This window comes from Chlorocebus sabaeus, chromosome 1 (assembly GCF_047675955.1).
Source record: "Chlorocebus sabaeus isolate Y175 chromosome 1, mChlSab1.0.hap1, whole genome shotgun sequence".
NCBI classification, from domain to species: Eukaryota; Metazoa; Chordata; class Mammalia; order Primates; family Cercopithecidae; genus Chlorocebus; species Chlorocebus sabaeus.
In genome coordinates this window covers 100,143,705-100,149,704 of record NC_132904.1, presented here as the reverse complement: position 1 = coordinate 100,149,704, position 6,000 = coordinate 100,143,705, and positions in this window count along the sequence as shown.

Below are 6,000 nucleotides of genomic sequence, written 5' to 3'. Positions count from 1 at the left end.
CACCTGTGCATGGGATCTGAGACACACTCACCTTATCTCAGATCCAATTCCACAGTAAGTTACTAGGATATTTCTTTCAAGCCCTATGAGATTTTTTTCCTCTCTTTGTTACAGCATAAGAATTAATAACTATTTCATCCTGCATATCTCCTCCTAAGAGATGGCTTATAAATATGAGAGAACCATAGTAGTTTCCCAGGAAAAGGGGGTTACCTGCAGCCACACTTTTGTATCATTTTCTTCTTCATTTCTATTCTGCACTGTGAAACAGTTTGTCATTTTCTTGTCTACAAAATGTGGGATTCACACTGCGTGTTCTCTGTGATAAACACAGAAAGTTTTAGGCAAATTCATTCACCTCCTGAAATCTATGAAGGCAAAGGTTTTAAACACAAACTTATAATCCATGTAATGCATTATTTTTATTGATACAGTAATAGCCAAGCAGAGAATGTTGGTTGAATTGTTCAAAGATCCCCAAATTTTCAAATATAGGTCATTGTAGTGGCTGCTTGCACACTTTGAGAGTTTAACAGTTTTGGCATCTCAGGTGATCACTATAGAAAGCACTTTTATATAAACGACTGATTATTTTATTTCTTCATCTGCACTGATTTATGATATGAAAGTATTATTAAAGTTAAAGTCATTATCACTTGGGAATCTTACCTTACTATTTTCCATTTCATTTTCTTTAGAAAATCTTACAGAAAAAAAAAAGGTTCAATGAACAACGAAGAAAAAACGTGGATGCCAATTAAGTCAGTAACAATGCTATTAACTGGCAGAGAGAAGGCGGTGTTTCCCCAAGTATATCTGTTTACACAGGTTCCTGATGCAGCAGTCTTCACAGAGGGCTAAGAGGTGATGAGTCATTTTGGAACCTCACTCTGTGCCTCCAAAATTGTCACATCTCCTGTGTACTGTCCTTCACAAACATGTAAAAGGAAAAGGAGGATTTTGTCAACTTCACTGAATTTGTTCATAAAACAAAAATATAAAAGTGATGTCTTCCTCTGTGCAGTTAATATTCTTCTGAGATGACCCTCACACACAAGTGATGGGGGAATTATTATCTGAGGTATTTGAAACAAGATTGCACAGAGCACTTCTGAAATAATTTGTAATAAAGGAAGACACAATAGGTAGAGCAGAATGTGCAGAGTATTCTATTTGTTCTTTTGTTCATCTGCAGCTGCCTACTTTATAATTTAGATTCATCCTTTCAAAGTCAAGATCTGAAAATAATAGTCATGATCATCAGGAATGGCTCCCAATTATCTTAAAATTTTCTTAAAGTTATACTAACAAGCCATGTATATATTATCTCATTTAAAATATTACAGCTGTATTGTAAAATAGCTAAAGATAAGGTTACCATTTTTGTTCCCATTTTATAATGTCCAAAGAAGTTAAATGAAATTAGTTCAAGGTTACAAAGTTGGTTCTAGTGGTAAAACTGGGCTTAGTGTTTAACCTTCACTTCTTCCAATAGGGCACTCTATCATACCTCAAGGCCACTCAAAGCCTATGTACAAGATGGTCTAACCCTGAAAGGTCTTGGTACTTGTGTCACCCTGGGTGAACGCTCAGCACTTTTACTTTGTAGGGTTTCCAAAACCATTATGGGAATGCAGAAAGGAGCAACTAATCCAGATTGAAGAGTGCCTCCCTGAAAGACATAACCTCTGAACTGAGTCTCAAAGCACATGTAGGGGTTACTAAAGGAATAAAGCATGGGGAAGGGAGAAGAGGACTAGTGGAAGACACAGTGTAAGCAGAGGCAATGACATATTTAAAGGCCTATGTACATGAAAGATGATGTTTTATTTGGAGACTTAAAACTTATCGAAAGAGAAAAAGAATAACAAAGAATAAACTTTCTTTCCATGGCATCCATCTGTCACGTAGAGCGTACACTGTGTGTGCCTCCCTTCTTGCCATTAGACTACAAGCTCCAAGGGGACAAAAGCCCCACCTCTCCTATCTTCATATTCCACAGAACACTTCACAGATCAGGTACTCAATAAATTTGATGAATAGGACACCGAGCAGTGTGATTTAAACAAGTCTTAACTCCACTAAGTCTGTTTCTCATCCATTAAATAGGGATAACAATAGTGTTTTCTAGGTGTCTCTATATGAGGATTAAATGAGGAAATTCCTGTAGAGATATTGGAATAGTGCACAGAACACAATAAGAACTCAATTTATCTAAGCTAGTGTTTATTGTAATATTGGTGCATGTGCTTGTGTTTAAGGTAAGATTCAATATGAACTGAAAAAAATCACTACTCAAAATTGAAATCAATATGGAAGCCTCTGTATGAATCAGTGAGAGTCTCCTTTAATCTCTCTTTCCATCTCTATAACTTTGGAAGATGCTATTTTTGTACATCTTTTCAGCATAAGCACACAATCAAATAAGGGGCCAGACACATGCTGTCATCTGACCTCTTGACACACTATACCTAGGTCGATAACAAAGAGAAGCTTTTAGTTCTTCTAGAACAGTATTCTATAGTGAAGGTGGTTGAGAAGTATATATTCTCTCTTCTGTAGAACAAAGAGATCATTTGGTATTCTTTTAGGCAGAAGTAGGGAAATACTTCATTTGTGGTGAAAAAGTAAGTTTTATTTAGGGGTGGTGTATTATACATATGTGTGTATGTATGTGTGTGTGTGTGTATGTGTGTATGTGTGTTTATGTTTACTTTTAAGCTTGAAAGCCCTAATCTTGTCAGAATCCCGAACAAGTAAGAAATAAACCTTGATAGAAATAAAACATATTTATTTTATTTTTGAAATTCTATATTATTCACTGAGCTTTTTTCTCTGGGTTAAAGATATTATTTTATTAATATGAATTGATTACATTTATTGAGTTTTTACTATATCATTATCTGATTTGATCCTCATAATGGATCTAGGAGATGAGTAATCACCCAATGGGTTCTCCCTGCCTGTTGCACAGAAAAAAAAAATTCACTGAAACTATGATATTGCAGTAAAGAAAGAATTTAATTAACACAAGGCAGCCAAGCAGAAGGGCAGAAGTTATCACTCAAATCAGTCTCCCTAAGAACTCACAGGATAGGGTTTTTATGGATAATTGGTGAGTAGGGGGCTAGGGAATGAGTACTGCTGATTGGATGAGGATGAAATCATAGGGGTGTGAAAAATGGTCCTCATACACTAAGTCCGTCTCTGGGTATGGGCCACAGGACTGGGTAAGTTATGAGTCATGAGTCACAGGTCCGGGCCTGTTGCTAGATGCAAAAATCTAAAAAGCATCTCAAAAGATCAACCTTAGGTTCTACAATAGTGATGTTATCTATAGAAGAAATTAGGGAAGTCACAAATCTTGTAACCTCTGGCCACACGACTCCTGAGCTGTAAGGGGTTATAGAAACTATGCCAACATTTTAGCAGAGTTCAGGCTCCTTCCATAATCCTAATCTCATGGCTTTTTATTAGTTTTGGTCCCTGAGCAAGAAGGGGGTGAATTTTAGAGAGGGACTATTATCACCCTTCTTCCAAGTTAAACTATAAACTAAATTCCTCCCATGGATAGCTTGGTCTATGCCCAGAAATGAGTGAAAACAGCTAGCCTATGACGCTAGAGGTAAGAAGCAGTAAGCCATGTTAGATTTCTCTCACTGTTATGTCTTTGCAAAGGTGGGTTCAGATAGGTACTGCTATTAATCCCATTTACAGTTAAGAAAACCTGGACTCAAGATACTAAATAATTTGCCCAAGATCACACAGCTAGAAAGTTGCAGGCTGAGATTTAAGTCCAGCTGTTAAATTCCAAACTTAATACCTTTAATCACTGCACTCCACTAGTAGAACTATCAACAAATAAATAAACAAACACATGAGCTCAGACTCTCTTTAGGTGGGGCTTCCTGCAGCTACTGTGGAGAATAGGCGTGTGGTTCTCAAGCCGATGGAGTTATGTTCCCAGGAGGATTATGGCTGTCTCTGCTGCATCATCCAGGTCACCAGGGAAGAGGGGGAAAGTCAGCAGTTACAGGCTTCATGCAGCTCCCTTGCAGCCCAAAAGGCCTGTCTCACTCCCATTGTGCCCCCGTCCCAACAGCACCAAGTTTATTTCCAGGCAGCAGGTGAACAGGGCTGAGAACTTGCCCCAGGCTACCAGTCTCACAGCTGAGAAAGCAAGCAGAGTTTTCAGGTTTCCCATCTCCCTATCTGCTACAGGTTCTGTGCTGTGTCTGCATTCCAAATTCACCCCCCTCCACACACACACACACACACACACACACACACACACACACACACAGATTCTGTCCAGGAAACTCTGTGTTCAGTGAAAATTGTTACAAAGTTCAGCTAGAAGTTTCCTTCTCCCTGTGGTCTTTTCCCAGTTCCTCTGGCAGCCCTCCCCAAAGACCTCCGTGAGACAAAGGCAGAAATGACTGCCCTTGGGACATAAAGACCCCACAAGGCTCATCCCGCTGCTTCTACTACTCCTGTATTTTGCTCAGCTCACTAAATTTGTCTTAGCTCCAGGTAAGATCAAATTCTTCTCTCATGATCTGGACCTTCAGGTTCCCCAGTGAGGGTATGTGTTTGTGGGCAGACAATCCCCCTTCACAATTTGGACAGTTTTTCAGCTGTCTCCAGAGGCCTGCAACAGCAATCTGCTTCTTTCAAAGGGTCTGTGGAATCTCTCAGCTTTCCTGGTATGTTCCTGCAGTAGTTCTTGGAGCAAAAATTCACTATGTGAGTTTCCACACACTGCTCTGTCCATCCAAGTGGGAGCTACAAGTTAGACCTGCCTTCTATCCACAATTTTGTAAATGAATGAATGAAAAATTCTGATATGACCTATTCTCTTTTTTTAATGACAAGATTCTTATGAAAGTCTAATTTTGTAAATTACATTTATTTTTTCCTGTTACAAAGTTAACTACCTAAGGCTGTTCCTTCAACAGGATCATGATGTAGCAGGCATGCTAATACAATCAAATCAACATAACCACAAGAATATTGACTCCAATTAAACCAGCATAGCTTGTCAAAGGCCACTGGTTTCTCAAGGGCCTCAAAGATTCTAGGTAATAGGTCCCTCCTGTTTTTGAGCAGAGGCAAGAAATAAATACTCCTCTTGACAAGCACACAATCATCTCAGAACTCCAGGCTCCTGTTACTAATCACCTCTCCTTCAACTCAAATCCCCTTTATATACTAATTTAGAATCCCTGTGTCCATTTCTATCATCTACTCAGACAGCAAACAAAGGGAAAAGTCTATGGTCCTCTAAGAGTTTACCTTGCAAGACCAACATTTTCTTGATGAAAGAAGCCAAATAAAGCCAAAAGTTTGCGTACATCTTCCAAATATCCTGAGCTACAGCAAAAAAGAAAGGGTCAGAAAGAAGATTCTCTCTGCTAGTAGGTCTGAAACAATCAGATTCATATGTGTCTTTGTGTATTCATATGAATATCTTTTCTTGAATAAACGAGCTTTAAATTTAGAAAACTTTCTGGTCTATATTAAACATATCAAAATTTTATCTTTTTGAAGGCCGATTTCCACCTCCCACCTCCTACATCTACCTCACATAAATTTAGAGTAGGTGAGTCTCACCCCAGCAGTGAGAGGAAGGGAGTGAAGCGATTTTGAGAGGGTGAGCTAGATGCCGCCCCTCTTCTTGTACTTTGCCGGGGCCCAGGGCTACATGTTGGACAGCTCCAGAGTGTGCTATTCACATTGTACTCTTTCGAGGCCAAAGCAACCCCATCTTGGGTGCTAATCTACCACGCTGACTTCAATTAACCCCTGTTCTGGGAAGGCCTCTAAGACTTCCAGTTTATCTATTGTTCCTTGTGTAAGAGTAGGTTCTTACCATAAATCCTGTCCTTAGGTCAAACAATCTTGATGCGTTTATACTTCAGTCATCCTACACATCCATTCTGAGTCACCTTTCTCTATGGTATATAAGCCCTGGGTCTGGAGAGTAATGGCGTGGGATCC